Consider the following 20,170-nt stretch of genomic DNA (forward strand, 5'->3'; position numbering starts at 1 on the left):
GGTGCAGAAGGACTCTTTTGTAGTTTTAACACTATTTTCCGATGCCAGATAAAAACACTTTAAATGATACTAGTGATTTTTTTTCACACCATAGGGCTGTCGGCTGCTTCACAACACATCACCACCATCTTGCTCTGGGACTCCCACTGCAAGTGCGGACTTTGGGTCTGAAGAGGCTCTTAGGGTATGTCTACACTGCAATCAGGCACCTGTGGCTGGCCCACACCAACTGGCTCGGGCTTACGGGGCTTGGGCTAAAGGGCTGTTTAAATGCAGTGTCGATGTTTGGACTCAGGCTGCAGCCGGAACTCTGGGACCCTCCCTCCTTGCAGGGTGCTAGAGCCCCGGCTGCAGCCTGAACCCGAATGTCTACACTGTAATTAAACAGCGCATTAACCCAAGCCCTGCAATCCTGAGTCAGCTGGCGTGCTCAGCCGCAGGTGTCAGTGTAGACATGCCCTAAGAGGGTGGACATCTGACAAGTTGTAATCCGCTCTAGCATTTGTGGAGGCCATAGACATGGTTCTTATCTCATCTTAGACTCACCTAGAGTAAGTCAGAAGTAACTCCATTAGACTCAATGGGGTAAAAGCTGTGTAAATGAAATCACAAGCAGGCTCCAGGTGAGGAAGCTCCAAAATCTTTAGATAGCAGTGTGGAGAGCATAGAGGAGCAGAGTAAGGCTTTGGTTCAATGTCTGACAGAAACCTTGATAATCCTGGAAAAGTAGGTGAGAGCCAGAAAGGTAAAGGTCCTTTGTCTTGAAGAACAAAAATCCAGGGCATCTCCTGACATTTAGGAAGGACCTTGATCTCCTAACTCCTAAAATTAAATATTAAAAGGAACCCTGATTTATCTGGGAGGGGTTTACAGGACCCCCTGTAGAAGCGAGAGAATGATGGAAGCATCATTAGTATGATCCTGTCAAATGGGCAACAGAGTAAAAATTCCTGATGTGGAAAAATGAGCTGCTGAAGTAACCTACAAATACAATAAAATTATTCTCCCTGGATCTGAGTTTTCTGCTGTGACCTAGACATGGAGGAAAGAGTTTGCTTCCTGAAATACACTTCTGTCAAAAAAGGAACAGAGTTTCAATCACAGCAAGACCGAGGATATACTTTGGAGACAAAAGGTATATCTTCTGGCATTGGGACTCCAGAAATAAATCCTCTTTGAAAAATTACAGCTGGGCACAAACTAAAGTGCAGCCATAGGAATTGCATACACAATCAGACCAGTGGTCTGTCTAGTCACGTATCCTGTTTTTGCCAGTGGCCAGAATCATGTGCTACAGAGATAATATAGTGGATAATTACACCCTGCTCCTGCTCCCTTTGAAGTCAATGGCAAAACTTCTATTAACTTCAGTAGTGCAGGGTCAAGCCCCTATTGAGCAGTGGGAATCTGAGAAGCAAATTTGGATCCCAAGTTTGCAGATGGCCCCTGTCTTCACAATGGGCCAAACCAATTCAAACAACTCTAAATTTTGTGGTGATTGAAATCTGGATCCAGATTCATATTTTGTGGCTTGAGCCATTCTCTAGAAAAAAAAAGAAAATGAGAGTAGCTTCATAGACTCTACTCGGAATAAAAGCTGAGTAAATAATTTGTAGCAAATGATGTATTTGGTGAATCTGCCCCCCACCTTTTTATTTTCCCACAAACTATCCATCAGAAGCTCATGGGCTTCCTGCGTTTGTTACTTGTTATTATTTGTGCATAAGTCTTGCTCTGTAGATTGTTCATGAGCAATTCATTGTGAGTATTCAAAAACTGTAACTCCAGTTTCAAGCTGTGATGGCATGTTTTATCAGGTGGTTATTTTTCTGTATCCTGATAGAAGGAACTCTCAGAAACCAGTTTCCAGTGTGAATACTCAACCTTACAAGTTCATTTGCTTTCCTATGTATATTTTTAATATCATTTCTATTTGTAATAAAGATGCAATAGACCTGGTAAGAGATTAAACTGTATTAGATTTACAGGCCCCAGATACTTGACAAGAGGTAGGGTTACAAAAGTTTATTAACCTTGTGACATGACAGAGGTTGCTATCTACTAACTAGTAGGTACAGTTACAGCTTCCTCTCAAAAAAGTCGAATGCAACAAACCATAAAATATCATCTTTAAATGAGAGCCTCAGACTAATTCAACCAATTAATAAAACACCGATAGAGTTGTTGGGATGGAAATGGAGACGATGTTATGAATCAGCCTTGACTGATTAGAGGATTATTGTGGCTCTGACTCTGCAGACATCTGTCAATAGCTGCTATTCCTGAACCTGAATGGCTTTGTGATAGCATGACCCCTTGTTCTCAAAACAGTTCCTTCTGCAGCAGCTTATTCAGACTCTGAAGTGGATCACCACTTCTTGTCACCAAAGATGAAGGGTCAGATTCTCTTGGCACCGACAGTTATGCAGGGGTTTCTGTGATTTTTATAGTCTCCCCAAAAGCCCCAATAATGCTGACCGCACAAGAATGGGCAAGAGCTGTTGTGGCGGAATGGTGGCGAGCAGCAGCCAAATTGTTCACAATAGAATAATTTCTGTGACAGGAACAGCTGGTGATGTGACTGTGCCCTCCTGATACTGTAAACAAAACTCAAATATTTTCTTTTGCTCTTTGTGAAATACCTTACACAGATAACAATAACTGTTGTGTCTTTGATATTATGATACAGAATATGAGGACAAGGCGCTCTGCTTTATCAAGCCAACTATATAGGTAGCACTGTGCTCTTCAATCGTGCATGTGAGCTGTCAACATTTTTTTTGGCTTTAGTGGTGACACAGGCTAAGTAGGGCTCGGGCAGCTACCATAATTCTAAGGTGGCACCAGAATAGTACAACAACTGCTGTGATCACTCACCAGCATGCTAGTCTTGGACTGCCCTTTTCTGGCTGCAGAGTTATTGCTCAGTCATTCCCCTCTGTGCAAAAGGGTTGTCCTTGCTTCTGCTCAGTCAAGTACAGCAGGAGCCTCTCTGTCTCAGATATGCCCCTGATTCTTTTGCACATCTTTTGCTACTTCTGGTGTAAAAGGTTTCTTCTGCACGATGCCTTATGTGAGCTTGGATTAAACTTTCAGTAAATGTATCATTACATTATCCTGATTTTTGGCTCTTCATAAAATGAGCTAACTGTCTGGTGGTTCATCAGTGATTTTTCTGTTTCATGGTAAGCACTGACGTCACATATACAGTAAATTCTTGTTGTATTTTTCTTTGTGGGAGTATTTTCTGAGCTATTTTCATTCTTTTCCATTTCCCTGTTCTTTGTTCATATTTTGTGTCCATAATTTGCTGACGGTTTTTAAAAGGCTTTTGGTAATTTGACCTTTAAGATTGTGCCAAAGTGGAAAATGTATCTTTCAAAATATTTATGACAATAAAGTAATAATGCTTATATCTACACTCTTAATTACCAGGATTATCTAATTGTAAATAGCCAAATCCTGGCGATAGGCAGATTATGTGATCAGAAGGCTTTTAGCAGGCCCCAGTCTCAGGATCTAAGTTAAAGCTGATCAGGTTTACATTTAATTCACATGCTGCTTTGCAAATATACTTGCTTTTTTCTCAGAAGAAGAATTTGTGTAACTTGCCACTGAAATAGAGGAAAAGATGCCCATTGAATTAAATGGGCACTGGACGGGGCCCTAACTCCTTACACATTTTCTGCTTGCTTTGAGGACTGTGTATTCCACTCCTGTGGGGTTTGAAATGTCCCAGGGATTCACACGTTTGGTAGGCCTAGAGTATTGATTTTTACATTGCTAACAAATGCCAGAAGAGTTTAGCATAACTTTCTTTTCTAATTACATAAAAATCTGAGATGTATCAGAGGGTCACAGGGGAGGGTGAACCATGGCCTTTAGGGAGCACAGGGCACAGGAATGTTTCCTTTCATTGACTGAATGAATTATTTTTGGCCAGCCAGCAGGACTTTCCCATAAGGTTGACTTCTACGAAACTAACATCTCTTCATGGGCCAGTCTGAGTGGTGAACAACGTAAGCCACCTTCTGTGTGCTTTCTGCTGTTTTGTAACTGAAGGTTATTACTGGAGGTTATTACTGCTAGTATTTATGGAATACTCTGTGGGCATGTCCACCGTGCACCAAAACACCGGTGGCTGGCTCGTGGCAACTGACTTGGGATCACGGGGCTTGGGCTGCAGGGCTATAAAATTGCAGTGTAGATGTTTGGGCTTGGGCTCCCCAAACCCTATTTTGAGTGTAGAGAATTGGTATCAAAGAGAGTGCAAAGCTGAGTCAGGGAAGGGGATAGAGGGATGGTTAGGCATGAGGACGGTGAGAGAGCACAGGCAGTGAAAGGGAGAGGAAAGGAACGAAGAACATGTTCCTGCCGATAACATTTAGTAGCACCTCGGAGATGAAGGTGTGGAATTTGTGGTAAATGACAGGAAGCCAGTGAAGAGCTCTGAAGAAGGTGATGACATGGAAGAAACAAGGTGAGAGTAAGATGAGTTAACAGCAGTGTTTTGGATAGATTAGATTCTAGTGCTTCCACACTGCTGCATTCACTTCTCCACTGCTGCCCTCCTTTCCTGGGGTTGAGGGAAACGATTACTTATATATCCTGAAGTATAAAATGCATCTATCCTCCATTTGAGGTGAAAGTGAGAACTACCCCAGCTCAACTCTGGAGTCTCCCCAAAATGTTAGAATCCTATGAGGAGTCCTTTACTTGTCAGGCTTCTAATTTTTAGATACACTCGTCTTCCCCAGGTCCAGTGATCGACCCTCTCATAGTGTCTAGCTACATTGTTTAATTTGGTCTTCTCTGATTACTAGCACTGTCCCAGAACAGTGTTGTGAAGCACTCTGAGGCGTACTTGTGTAACTACAGTCACAGAGCACAAACACAGTCATCTACAATAGCCTGCATATATCCTTTGTGGTGTCTGTTACATATCCTAGATATACTGTCCAAAATTAAGGGTATGTACCTTCAGAAAGCATTGCCTTGGCTGCTTATGACAGTATAGCACCCTAAGGGCTAATATGAAAAGCAACATAGACAGTGTATTGTAGGTGAACATCTTTTTTTTTTTTTAATTCAGGGAAGAGCTAGTTTGGTTGAGCTTGGGTTGGATGGCTTTCAAAGGTAAATGCTTAAGGCTTCTTTAGAGGAACTTGATATTGCCTCTGAGTCAGAACAGGCCTCTTAAAGTGCAGCAGGACCAAAAAAGGACTTGAGGTTATGGTGACCACACATCCTTGACGCCCTGGAAGAGTTCCCGAGTACAGGATGATATTTCAGTCCTTTGCATTCCCCAGGATGTCCTTTTGTCCCACAAAGGGCTGACAATGTCAAAGATGAGCCAGAGAAGAAGGGTATATGTCTAATGAACCTATGTAGTGACCAACTAGTACTGTCCCACTGTGGTGACTGATTGCTGCCTTTCCAGTCTGTCAAATGAAGGAGCACCAAAGTCAGGATGTGAATTCTCATCCTGAGACTGACCCCTCCTGGCTGATCTAACAAGTCTTCAGTGGACTTGGAGTCACTGAATTAAATAATGTATGGGAAGGAATGAGATGGAAAAAGATGCCCAAGGAGAGTTACCAGCAAATAATTCACCAGTACCAGCAAATAATTCATCAGCAAATAATTCACCTCCTTCTGTCTCTCTGTTCAGCATGAAGTGTTTGTTTTGTTTTGTTTTGTTTCCTTACCTATATGGTTTGTTTAAGCTGATAAGAAGAATCAGAGTAAAGTTAAACGTCAGGGCCCCATGCAGTGATAAAGATTAGGAGATGGTAGCTGCTTGCATTCCTAGTTTGGATTTCCTCTGAGTGGCTTTCTTCATACATTTAATATTATTCCCAGCCAAAATCTTTGATTAAGTTACCTTTATAAAGGCAAAACACTCACTTGTACTTAAAAATCTATCAGATCATTGCAGTTATAAAACAACTACCACAAAAATGCTTGGAAGGTAAGAAAATATACATTAAGATTAATTTTATACAAATAAATGCTTTAAAGTCTGTAAGCTTATGAGGGCCCAGTCCTTTCCTTTGTTAAGTGCAACTTGCATTGAAATAAGGGGGAATTCCACCCACATAGCTGAGGGCAGAATTGACACTTGAGAGCTAAGGTGAGTGTCTACTCCAAAAAATAACTGGCCACCCAAGTACAAGCCTGCCAGACCCTCTAGGTCAGTGGCTCTCAACCTTTCCAGACTACCGTATTCCTTCCAGGAGTCTGATTTGTCTTGCATACCCACAAGTTCCATCTCACTTAAAAACTAATTGCTTACAAAACCAGACACAAAAATACAAAAGTGTCACAGCACACTATGACTGAAAAATTGCTGACTTTTTCATTTTTACCATATAAATATAAAATAAATCCATTGGACTATAAATATTGTACTTACATTTCAGTGTATAGTACACAGAGCAGTATAAACAAGTCATTGTCTGTATGAAATTTTAGTTTGTACTGACTTAGCTAGTGCTTTTTATGTAGCCTGCTTGTAAAACTAGGCAAATATCAAGATGAGTTAAAGTATCCCCTGGAAGACCTCCCCTTCCCCCCAAGGGTATGTGTACCCCTGGTTGAGAACCACAGCGCTAGGTCCATACCAAGGTGGCTAGCCTGTGCCTCAACGACCACACTGCTATTTTTTGCATGCTAGCTCAAGTGGAGTGAGCACACGTCTGTGTATGTGGGCTGGGAGACATGCTCCCAGGTGCAGTGCAGAGAGACCTAATATAGACACCTTGCTGTAACAGAAATGTGGTGTACATTTTGAGAAATGTGCATGAGACGGCTAGCAACATTATAGAACCAAAACGCATTCTCACGTCAAAAGTGGGATTGGTTCTTCCAAATAGCCTAAGCAGATGCCTTCATGAGGCTAGTAACTGTATAACTCATAGAGCCAGCACATAGGTTAGCAACCTTAACTAATTTGAGGGCCGGTCCCATAAAATCTACTCATCAGGATAGATTAAGAAACTGTGATCTGAGGCGTTCTCCGCGATTTCTGGCTGCAGCGGAGCAAATTCATGGCAGAAGGAATAGTTTGGCCTTGAGAGGGGTGTGGCTAGCGATAGGGTCTTATGCCTTTACCCCAGCCAAGATAATGAGAAAAATCCTGCACACTTAAAATGTGCATGGTCTCTTTCTTTCCAACATGTGTCAATATGCTTCATTCACAGATGGTGTATCAAGGGAGCCCCGATGGCCAGTTACAGCAATTCCTGCACTAATGTGAACAGAGCGTTTGATTTCATGGTTTAAAATAAAATGACCCAAATATAATTACTGAAGCTTATTAATTTATTTGTTATGGGTCGGTTACTCTTCATAGGCTATAGCACTTGTTACAGGAAGGGCCAAGAGGATTAAGGCTTTAGTTGAGCACAGTTTGATTCCTATATGAAAATTGGACGAAACGAAGCACTAAATTGCATGTTTTATGATGATATCTTATTAAAGAACAATTCATACCCAACTTTGAGTGCACCAGCTTCATGTTGAATAGGAGCAGCGTGAAAACGACAGCATCGTGACGGCTACAGTTAAGTCTGGATTCAAGTCCAGCATAACAACTGAAAGCCGTTACATCTCACAGCTATTCATGGCCGATGTGGGCTGAAAGTTTCGGTCCAGTTTCTAGTGAACAAGTGTCTGCATCACACCTGGCACCTGCACCGTACAGGTAAGGAAACTGGCACCACAGCTGGCCCCAGATTTAGCACAGCTAATGGATTGCACGTGAATGGAGACCCAACAACCATCTTCCCTCTCATGGTGTGTGGGCGTTCCTCCAGGGATGAGGCACACTGAGGTGGCTGGGGTTCTCATTGGCCAGCTCTGTTATTTCTCTGAGGACACCTGGGAAAATTTAGCCTTGCAAGCGTTCATCATTATTTATGAGCGCTAAATTCACATTCACAAAAACTGAAGAAAAGTTGTTCAAGGCTGGGCTGCTAGCACTGCCTGCTGTTAAGGTTGCTTCAGCTTTGCCAAATTTTAACTGTTTGGGCTGAAATTTTCCACGCTGGGTGTCTGCCTCCGGCTGAATTTCTGGAAAATTACACCCAGAAGGATTCAGCTGTTTCTGAGAATGAGATTAAGAAAAATAACAATCCTGTTTTCAGAGCAGGAGTTGAATAGTGTGCAGTAAAGAAGGCCTGGGGCCATACATTGAACAACAAGGAGAGAACAAAATATTGAATAGCTGCTTGTTAAACCATAAGCTCTCCTGTGCCCTCGTGCCTATACTTCCTGCCCCGCCCCCCCCGCAAGAAGGTTGGGATGCTGGTGTGCTTGATATCATGCTATCATAGCCACAGGAGATGCGTGTGTGTGTGGGGGGAGAGATTTCTTCCAGGGTTTGCTGGCCCTGCTCGGTCACATGATGCAGCTGGGCCCCCTCCCTGCATGGCAGCTGCTGGAGCCAGTGAGCTGCGAGCTGTGCCCTGCAGGGAGAGGCAGGAGCAACAGCTGGGAACTGCAGGGAGGGGCCGCTGCTTTCTGGGAGGGGAGACTGAGGGTAAGGGCGGAGCCTACCTTGGGGAGAGGGCATGACTCGCACTGTTCTGGGGGTGGCCGAACCTTTAAATTGCCCCCACCCCCATCAGGTACGGGTCATCTCTGCCCACTACCTATCATGCTGACCAGCATTGTTTCCTTGTGCTCCCCTGTCTGTGTCCATCTCTTGTCTTGTGTCACACTTAAATTGTAAGCTCTTTGCGGGCAGGGACCATCTTTTTGCTCTATACAGTGCATAGCAGAATAAGCTCCTGGTCCATGACTAGGGTTCGTAGGCCCTAGACTAATACAAATAAATAATAATAAGGTGACCACGATCCCACATTCTGTGCACTGAATGAGGCAGGGGTTTTGTGGAAAAAAATAGTATGTAATGCAGTAATTAAAGACTGTATCATAACACATATGCACAGGGGGAGGGGGCAAATTAAGATTGCCCATGCAGCCCATGGCATTTCCTAATTTTTGAGTGCTTGATAATATAGCTTTTTTGGGGGTGTTCATATGTATATGAACCGTCTCAGGGTGGTGGATTACCTAGGCTGATGGAAGAACCCCTCCCTTCAGTGTAGGTAGTGTCTACACTGAACCGCTACAGCGGCTCAGCTGCAGTGGCTCAGCTGTAGCGTTTTAAGTGTAGACACACATTCAGTCCCATTGACTTTCAGTTAGACACAGGATCCTAAGCCAACTTGGGACTCTTGAAAATTTTACGTGATATGTACTAAGCGTTAATTTCAAGTTGCATTTCCAAATTCTTTCTAATGTTGTATTTTTTTTTACAAGCACAATTATGTGTAGTTCGTAGTGGATTTGTGTGAAACTAAAATGCAAAGAAATGTTAAGCATTTTAAAATATCCTTAACTGTAGGCTTACATATGAAAAAGATAAATAAGCAACTCTTGCCAGACAGTACTTGTTTTTCGTGAAAATCAGAATGTTTTCGTTCATGATCAGATATTTAAGGGTTCCTTCCTTGATGCAGGAACTCCCACTGACAGTGATGGATCCCATAGTATCAATACGTTCCTTGCTTTCCAGAAGCAGTGCCATACTGAGAGATTCCCATCTTTCCATACTGTGGTTCCTTGGCCATCCCTAATCTGTTGTTGTTTTTGTGTGTGTGAATTTTAACGATATATATTTTTAGAAACTGCCATATGGGCCATCAGTTTCATCTCTCCTCCCAACCATTTTGAATAGTTCTGCCATAAAAGACACATACCTATGGCCTAAGACATCCCTTACAAACCCTCTTCTAACTGCTAAACCTTCCTTAGCCTCACAATGAAAACTGCACCAATGCTAACTACCATGCCAGCTGCTTAACTTTCCTTCTTCCCTCAGTGACAGGTATCCTGTTGCCAAACCTTTTAAAATTCCTCATCACTTACAAATGGAGGGCCTATCATAGCAGAGGAGACTAATAGAGCGTGGCTTGTTTACCCTAGCAAAAGAAAGGCTGAGAGGGAATATGACTACTCTCTATAAATACAGCAGGGGGTAAACACCAGACAGGGAGAAGAGTTATTTAACCAAAAGGACAATGTTGGCACAAGAACAAATGGATATAAATTGGCCATGAATAAATTTAGGCTGGAAATTAGATGAAGGTTTTTAACCATCAGAGTAGTTAGCTTCTGGAACAGCCTCCCAGTAGGAATAGTGCGTGTGTGTGTGTGTGGGGGGGGGGGGGGGCGACGGGCGACGACAACTTAATGAATTTTAAGAGAGAGCTTGATATGAACAGGTTTATATGATGGAGTTGTCTGTGATAATAGGGGACTGGATTTGATGAGTCAGGAGGTCCTGTCCAGTCCTATGATCCTAAGATAATCCACTCATCTGACAGCTCAAAAGATCTACATTGAAAATTACACACTTCAAAAGAACTGAGGACCATGTCCAGGAGCACAGGCAAAAAGAAAATGCTGATTATAGGACAATGATCACTAAAAAGCTTGTCCTCCTCGTGCACATGTATAGTGCATGGACAGGACCAAAGGGCTGTCCATGTCTGGAAGAAACTGGCCAGAAAGACCCCAATGGGAGCTCATTTCTAGAATTGAGGAAGGGTGGATGGCTGACAGTATGAGGAAGCAGACTGCTTTGGTCTGCTGATTCTGCTGAAGAGGGGCAAGTTTTTGATGGCAGTTTTTGTGACATGGAGTTTAAGTCCAGAAGGGAACATTAGCTCATCTAGTCTGACCTCATCTGTAAATTAAAACAGATCCCTATTTCCTAAGCACAGAGATCCCACACAGAACACCTCCCAACAAGACAATGAGGATCAGTCACTGTGGACCTGGCTCATATTTGGACAAGTGACCCATCACAGCGTTTTTCAGATCCCTTAAGCCATCTATTTCCCTGTGACTCAGAAGCTGTGCTTTTGCATGGGGGAGACAAATATACCTCTTTCCCCCTGCATGCTTAACCTGTGTGTGATTTTTCCCATTTCCCAGTTACGGAAAAAGAGCAAGGGGAAAATGATCAGCCGCCGTAGAAGTTCTCTCTTTCCCTGCTAGTGTGTGCTACGTTCAGTGCATGGGGAGAATATGTCTGTTACTTACATTCGTTTTAATGGAAGTTCCCTTTGTAAGGCCTCAGTTCAGCAAGGCACTTAAGCATGTGCCCAGCTTTAAGCATGGGAATAATTCTAGTGGCTTCAATGGGATTGCTCATGGGCTTAATGATCGACTTGTGCTTAAGTACTTCAGTGACTCGGAGCCTAAATCCCCAATATATCAAGGATATTCCAAAATAGATCTGGAGATAGGCCAGCACTGCAGTTCCTGTCTTAGGTTCTGTACTGGGACCTTTCTGTTTGTGTAGCTGTTGTTGGGAGAGGATGGCAACTTCCAATCAACAGCAGGATGCAGGGTTATTTATTGAACCGTTCCATCTCATGTGCTAGTTAACAAAAACCAGCATAATGGTGATAACCTAAAATACATTGATGGAGAAAAACCTTTCTGTTAAATTAAGTGACTGTTCCATTTGTTACAGGATCTGGGCTATTACACACAGCTGGAATGCTTTCTCTAAATTGGAATAAGGATGATGCATTTGTCTACGGCGATAAAATTGAACCCCGCAGGAAATTATTTTGTTGGAATTCATAATGAATTGTAACTAGGGAAGGGGAAGCCAGTTCAGGAGGAAAGAAAAAACTGGCCTTAACCTTCTCCCAGCCATCAGATGGAATCCAAACTTATTTCAAGTTCAATATGGAGATGGACCCTCACCTCATCTCTCCTTCCTCTTGATATTTCAGCATCTTCCTGCCTCCCTGGTGGTCTTCCACTAGGCTATACCAGCTTCCTTCCCCAGAAACTCCCCATAGGCTTGGGCTCCTTCCCAGCCCATAACCTTCAGGAACCACTCTTCCCTCTGTGCCTTTGAAGATCCTGCTGCAATACACAGAAACTCTGGCAGCTTCCAGCATGACTGCTACTGACTTCACATATCACACGTTCTGGGGTGCATAGCCCACTGGAGAGTCCTAGTGGATACCACTTCAATATTGCAAGATTATGGGGAAAGGAATAAATAGAGGTCTTTTGGAGAATGATAGGGATAGGAACCTGGAGGAAATAAGGGCTGTAAAGAGGGAGAGGCACACATGAACAACATTGAGGGTCATTGAGGGGAAGGGGGCCTTCGGTATTTTGGGTAAGTATCTAAATGTCAGGGGAGCCCATGTGGAAAATGGACTATACAGCCTGCAATCAGGGATTGGGTTGGCAATCTGAGGTTACAGCCTGGCCATTAATGGAACAGACAAGTCAGTGGATTCTAGAATCCCAAAGAATGCGGCTCATGTATAAATCTGATAATTTAAAAGTGGACTTCTTATGTAGCAAACTTCTCAAAGGTTGTTTTTCCTGTATTGGGGCATATGTGGCTTCCTAACCAGACCCCACATTAGGGTGCTGCTGATTCCAGAATGCCCAGAGTCACAACTGTTCATTCCAAGTGTTGGCTTGACTCTTATAAGGGGCCAAACAGCCTACATATCAGAACTAGTTCAGAGCCAAGATTGTGTCATAAAGAAGGTAGGGGTGGCCTGGAGACATCAGTGTATTATTGCGTGTCATGCACGTCCACAGAAAAAGATGAGGGTCCACAGTTGTTTTCACCTTGGAATGCTCATTTTAAAAGACTTTTATAAGTAAAATTTTACATTGACATTATATGGTAACCTTGGCTTGTTTGAAACATATATAAAGGCTCCAATTTCAGTAGCCTTTGTGACCTGGGTTGTTTGAATTACTCCTTTTCCCAGCAGGAAAGCCTGATGCTGCATAAAGAATTACAGAGTGCAAATGCAGGCAAAGCCATGGCATACGGGAAGGAGAAGCAAAATAATCTTGAGGGATTCCAACTTGTTTGAAGCACACACAAGGATTCTGATTTCAGAAAACCTTTTGTGAGCAGAGCTGTTTAAAATACTCCCAGGAATTCTAAGCATGCAGTGAGGAATTCATTTAGGAAACTCTGCTTTATTACAGAATACATAAGCATTAACTGGAGCAGGGCAATCAGTTTTCCACATGATGATCTTTGCTGTGACTTCTCCCAGGAGAGGACAGAAATTAGTTTATTCTTGCCCTTTACATTGTGATATTCCTATTAGATTAGGTGTTAAGAATCTCCTATCCATCTATTCTTGCATTTTATGAAAGACCTGATTTACTACTGTGTTACTCCAATTTTATGCCAGTGTAATTCCACTGATTTCAGTTAAATTACATCAGTATTACTCTGGCATGACACGGTGGTGAATCAGCCCTAAGATTTTGAGGCAGGCCTATTTTCTCTTGTTAGCCAATGAAAATTTTCCTGGTTCAGTTTATTGATGGTGCATTTCAGTTGTTAAAAATCTTCTTATAAATAAGATGGATAGTCAGTTTGTCCCTATTGAAAAACATCAACTGGTCCTTGTCAGCCTTCACCAGACATTACATTGTGGTGTGGCCCTGCATATAATAGTAGCACCTATGTGTCTCATAAAACATTCTTAGAAAAGCACCTTCTAATTGTCTTACAGTGCCTGGCTGGACATGCTCTAAATCGGTAAAGTGTAACAAAACTCACTGCAAATATTTATTAATGACTTTCCATCACTCAGCCCCAACATAGCTCTGTGCTCTCTAACACTGCAGCATCTAAAGATGTCTATCAGAGAATAGCATGATAAAATATAGTGCTGGATATTCCTGCTCTAACGCTAGATCCAATTCCCTGATGCAATATTAGCGTTTGGGGTGCTATATTGGGTTCCAGGTACGTGTCTAAATGTAGTGGATTTCTAGCCTCGGTGCCTGGTAGTCTAGTGGCAGTGCATTACATTACTATGGGGAGCCTTCCAATTAATATTCTGGCCTTGAGTTGGAGCCGCTGGCATGGCAGGGGCTGGGAGTGCCGTGGATTCTGCTTCACACTTGTGCAAATGGGGATTAACTCTATTAAAGTCAATAGTGTTACACAGGTATGAAACTGGCGTGAGAGGCAATGGCCTAGAGTTCTTTGTTCCTGTACAGGAAGGGAGCCTGCCCAGTGACCCACTTTCAGTATTGCCAACCTCAAAAGTTCAAAAATCTTAAGGCTGGTTTAAAATCATGAGATTATTTGAAAATAATCACTTCGGTGTTCTTTTTATTTGCCTTCTGCATTTTGAGCCTGTAGGATACACTGGGGTCACATTTTTGAAGCTTTCTCCATAGTCATGAGGGCTAGAAATTTACTTTTTCTTTAAGAATGAAGGCTGAAATCATCACAGATCAGCTTGACTCCAGGAGCTGGGGTTTTAAGGAAAACAGTAATTATCATGAGACTCACGACAAAATCGTGACAGTTGGCAACGCTGCTTTGGCAGATGAATGTGTAGCCTACATGCTTTATATGGCAGCATACACGTGTCTCTGTTAAAGAGAGAGAATGGGGCAGCACATAATGAAGTGAGGGTTTATGAATTCTTGCTTGACTTAGCTGGGCTTATGAGGTGAAGATGGTGCCCTACAGAGATCCAGAAATGGCTATTGTGTATGGTGATCCCAAACCCTGTACCATTTTGGATACAGGCTGCAGACTTCTGTTTTACCAGCAAATGAGAGGACCAGCCAGCTGTTAACCTAAGGCTTGGTCTGTTGCTAGCTAGGGAGGTCCCCAGCCTGTTTCTTTGCTGACAGGATTCTGATGTGTTTCAAAGGTCTGTGACATTGCCTCACACACACAGTGTATACTGTGGTCATCACACTTTAAAGACTGACACATCAACTCTGAGTGGAGATCAGGGGGGGATGTGTCTTGGTGTGTGTGCTGAAAATGTTCTGTTGAAACCTGTATGCAGTGTAGTTGTAGCCATGTCAGTCGCAGGATATTAGATAGACAAGGTGGATGAGGTAATATCGTTTATTGAACCAACTTCTATTGATGAGAAAGACAAGCTTTTGGGCCACACAAAGCTCTTCTTCAGGGCTGGGAAATGTACTCCAAGCATCACAGCTAAATGCAAGGTGGAACAGATTGCTTAGCAAAAATAATTAGCACGTATTCTAGGGAACCGTTCCAGGTAGAGTGGTCCATTAAAAACTCTATAGTCATAGGACAAATAAGGGGGGAATTAGTGGGTTACAGATTGTTGTAATAAGCCATAAATCCAGTGTCTTTGATCAGTCCATGATTTTTGATGTCCAGCAGAGTTATGAATTTGAGCTCCTGGGCTCATCTTTTTAAAGTGTTGCGTGCAGGTTTCCCTTGAGGATGAAGATTGAGAGGTCAAATATAGAGTGATCGTTTTGTGAAAGTGTTCACCCACAGGAGATAGGCCTGTATTTGTCCTATGACTACAGTGGTGTTAATGGACCACTCTATCTTAAATGGTCCTTTAGAATGTTTAGCATAAATAGTTAGCACATAATCTGTACCACCATACATTTAGTTGTGATGCTTGGAATACCATTCCCAGACCTGAAGAAGAGCTCTGTGTCACTCGAATTTTGTCTCTCTCATGAGCAGACGTTGGTCCAATAAAAAGATAGTACCTCACACACCTTGTGCTCTAATGTTGAAACCTTACATTTTACTATAGGTAATAGAAACAAAAGTGGGGAAGTCTGAATAAGAAACACCAGTATATTTACTGTCGAATAGCTTTTGTTTAAAAGGTTTCAGAGTAGCACTCATGTTAGTCTGTATCTGCAAAAAGAAAAGGAGGACTTGTGGCACCTTAGAGACTAACCAATTTATTTGAGCATAAGCTTTCGTGAGCTACAGCTCATTTCATCGGATGCACGTAGTGGAAAATACAGTGAGGAGATTTTATATACACAGAGAACATGAAACAATGGGTGTTACCATACACACTGTAACAAGAGTGATCAAGTAAGGTGAGCTATTACCAGCAGGAGAGCAGCGGGGGGGTGGGTCGGTGGGAACTTTGTCATGATAATCAAGGTGGGCCGTTTCCAGCAGTTGACAAGAACGTGTGAGGAACATTGGCGGGGGGGGGGGGGGGGAATAAACATGGGGAAATAGTTTTACTTTGTATAATGACACATCCACTCCCAGTCTTTATTCAAGCCTAAGTTAATTGTATCCAGTTTGCAAATTAATTCCAATTCATCAGTCTCTCGTTGGAGTCTGTTTTTGAAGGTTTTTTGTTGAAGAATTGCCACTTTTAGGTCTGTAATCGAGTGACCAAAGAGATTGAAGTGTTTTCGGACTGGTTTTTGAATGTTATAATTCTTGACGTCTGATTTGTGTCCATTTATTCTTTTATGTAGAAACTGTCCAGTTTGGCCAATGTATACGGCAGAGGGGCATTGCTGACACATGATGGCATATATCACATTGGTAGATGTGCAGGTGAACGAGCCTCTGATAGTGTGGCTGATGCGATTAGGCCCTATGATGGTGTCCCCTGAATAGATATGTGGACACAGTGGACAACAGGCTTTGTTGCAAGGATAGGTTCCTGGGTTAGTGTTTTTGTTGTGTGGTGTGTGGTTGCTGGTAAGTATTTGCTACAGGTTGGGGGGCTGTCTGTAAGCAAGGACTGGCCTGTCTTCCAAGATCTCTGAGAGTGATGGGTCATCCTTCAGGATAGGTTGTAGATCCTTGATGATGCGTTGGAGAGGTTTTAGTTGGGGGCTGAAGGTGATGACTAGTGGCGTTCTGTTATTTTATTTGTTAGGCCTGTCCTGTAGTAGGTAACTTCTGGGCCACTGACATGCACAGGCTGAAATTGTGGAAAAGCAGCATCACTTGTGTGCCCCCCCCCCCCCACTATTCCTCACACGTTCTTGTCAACTGCTGGAAATGGCCCATCTTGATTATCACTACAAAGGTCCCCCCCCCCCCACCCCCACCCTGCCGCTCTCCTACTGGTAATAGCTCACCTTACCTGATCACTCTTGTTACAGTGTGTATGGTAACACCCATTGTTTCATGTTCTCTGTGTATATAAAATCTCCCCACTGTATTTTCCACTGAATGCATCCGATGAAGTGAGCTGTAGCTCACGAAAGCTTATGCTCAAATAAATTTGTTAGTTTCTAAGGTGCCACAGGTACTCCTTTTCTTTTTGTTTAAAAGTTATTCATAGTATTCCAAGTGCTATTTACAGTTTTATACTATTTGCAATGTCTTTTATGTGCACTAAAAATGTTTGTTTTACTATGCAAATGTATGGTTCTCTCTCTTTTAAATTGACTAGGAATGTTAACATCCATTTATCATGGTTTTACGTACAATAGGCCTGAGGTTTAATTCTGTGTAATGCTGTCTGAAAAGTCCAAAAAGACAAAACTCTGGCCTGTGTGTCAGCAAAGAGCTAAGCTGAGCTGCAGGAAGAAGAGAAGTGCAATAGTTGAATACAGAATATTGCCTTAGCATCCCCTATCCCCAATAACACCTGGAATAACATCAGTGGACTCTGAAGAAAAGGGAGTCTAATGTGGGGCCTTTTGAAAAGGGAAGGCCAAAACATTGGGAACAGAGGGCTGTTACAGACATGGAGAACTCCCCTAGATGCTGATGGAGGTCCAACTTCAAGTCCTTTTGCTGATTTCTGCAGTTGAGAGTATTAAAATTTGCCTGTACCGCCAGGAAAGGGACAGCTAATGGGAGAACAAAGACTTCCTTTCTCTCCCAAACGGAGGCAATAACGCATGGTCAGGATTAAAAATAAATAAATAAATAACTGGAAGAAAAGCTGTTTGTGAAAGAGGCTGCATATACACCAGTTATTTACCAACTCTGCCAAAATCAGTTTCTTCTAACAGGAAAGAATAAATCTGCTGGGCTAATGTTTCATTTATTAGGTTCCCAGGGAAAATAAGGCATGAGAACTGTAAAGAGGAAGTTGGCAGCCAAGATTGCGGATAAAGACTTGAACGAGCCCTGTGGATCCTGTGGGGAATATGCAAATGCCTTTAATAGGGCTGTGTCATCTTCACTGGAAGCTGTTTAAACATGAGTAACATTCTGAATGTTTGATTGTATGACTATGGCTCAGTTAGATGTTAATCGTGGCTGTAGTAGGTCAGGTGCTTGAAAATAATTACCAGCTGAGCTCAGGGTGTTTCACTGGGGTTTTCAAACTCTTTATTCAATTAACTAGCTACTTCCCTGACACGATGATGAATGGGTATTTTATTTTCTGTGCGTTGCCTCTGCTCAGCTGTCATGTAGGGTGTTTTCTCACTTCATGGACTTTGAGGAATTTAGCGTTATGCTTCCGCCACTTCCAAACCTCTATTGCATCCCTGTCTTGTTCCCTATCTGTGTTAATAGACCCTCCCGCACCTCCCCCATCTCTCTGCCTTTCCCTACCTGTTCCCTCCCTGCCCCTGCATACATTCCTCATCCTTGGGTTAGTCTGCAGGACCTCCAGGAAATCTATTGGCAAGCCCCAGGCTTGACCTCTTCAGATCCACATTCCATCTTGCTGTCAGTATTCTTCTTCAGGCTGCTTTTTACACAACTAGCCAAAAATGATAATACTGACTCTTTAAGATTGGAGTTTGGGAGTATAAAATTATGGTCATTCTTTTTCTTTTCTTCCCCGCTCCCCCCATGACCGTGTTTTTGTTTCATATGATATTCTGTCTCATATTTTGCTTGCTTGCATTATTGGCCTAGTTAATAGGCAGTACTAATTACGTTAACTGAGATGGTGCATGTATTTTATTGCTTCAGGTTATACACATTGCTCAGTGCATTGAGCGTTCTCTAAATGGATTTTTATATATATATATTCCTGCAGGAATAACTAAACGGAACATTTAAAAAGAGAAGAGAGTGAAAAGATTCCACCATCTCATGCAGGCTGTGTTGGAAATTGTAAATTCTGAGGTTAGTTCTCACTTACGGAAGCAGTAATCCTTCTTCCAAATTTATATTTAATTCTTCAGTGCAGGATGCATCCATCCATCTATCTGGTTCTTCTCAGCATCTGAGCACCTGACAAAGTCCCCAGTTCTGATATGGTCTTGGCCAGTGAAAATGTTTCTGGGTTTCCTGTTATATATGTCCCATTGGTAATTTATTTCAGGGGCTGTCATTCCTATATGTTTTCTTCTTCTTGCATCTCTTTGCTCCTCTAATGGGAAAATAACATCCAGATAGTTGCACCTCTTCGACTGACTCTCATCTCAGCTTCATCTACCATTCATTCTTGCCTATTTTTCCAACTTTATTGAGAGAAATTGGAGAAATGGAACAGAGATGGTATTTCTCAGGGAAGGGACAGTCCTCATTTCTTGCCCAGTGTGAAGAGAGGAATATTTACTCTGGGTATCTAAGGGAGACTTGGTCTCTGAAGCAGTCTGGCAGGTGGATGTTGATGGTATCACAGGAATAAGCAGATCTGAATGTTGGTTCTAAGTTGTCTTTTCTTTTTGGGGCCTCCAGTCCTGAAATTGGCCTGATTATTTTGAGGTGCTGATCACCAAAACTCTTATTGACTTCAGTAGGAGTTGTGGGTGCTCAGCACCTCTGAAAAATAGCCCATTTTGTTTAGGTGCCTATGCACGAATTGAAGTGCCTAATTTAAAGCTAACAAGTTTGAAATTTTCGCCCTGATGTTTCCATGTTCCTGGTGAAGCTTCCCCAAATGGTTGAGAACTCTATTGACTTGGAAACTGGAAAGAGAGACAGGATATGCTTGCTAGTCTGTGCCATTCCCGTATCAGCTGTCTTCACTGAAATGATAATAGCTCTATTGAAATTCTTTTATGTTCAAATATTTTATTACTTTCATAAAAACAAACACCTCCCCCTCTAAAGAAAGAAAGAAATGTAACAAACAAATAATATTGAATGTTTGTACAAATTGACATATAAAATGTATATATTATATAATAAAACACTGGAAAAAACTTCATAACATAACGAGCAGAAATAAAAACAAACGTAAGGAAAAAAAGGGGAGAAAACAAGACATATAAAATTGTAATTGGTGAAATGTTATGATAATATGAGTGTAAAAAACACCACAAATATTATACTATACACACCGGATGACTCTCTGTTTTCATGTGAAATTATTACCCCTGTAAAGCTGTTGAAATTCTGCTAGAATTAACTATATATAAAAGAGGCCAGAAATCTGGAACATAT

At 42.2% G+C, this 20,170-nt stretch overlaps 1 long non-coding RNA gene across 2 annotated transcripts in view; it reads left to right on the forward strand.

Annotated features, from left to right (window-relative positions):
- Positions 1-20,170, forward strand: part of LOC125633977 (uncharacterized) — a 173,574-nt gene that overhangs the window by 149,507 nt on the left and 3,897 nt on the right. The window contains exon 5 of one of the 2 annotated variants that reach the window (XR_007355750.2): positions 18,816-18,904. The exons of the other annotated variant lie outside the window; for it this stretch is intronic. This is a non-coding gene — a long non-coding RNA (uncharacterized LOC125633977). The remainder of the gene's footprint in view (positions 1-18,815; positions 18,905-20,170) is intronic. 2 annotated transcript variants of the gene reach the window in all.

This window comes from Caretta caretta, chromosome 3 (genome assembly GCF_965140235.1).
Source record: "Caretta caretta isolate rCarCar2 chromosome 3, rCarCar1.hap1, whole genome shotgun sequence".
In the NCBI taxonomy this organism is placed as follows: domain Eukaryota; kingdom Metazoa; phylum Chordata; order Testudines; family Cheloniidae; genus Caretta; species Caretta caretta.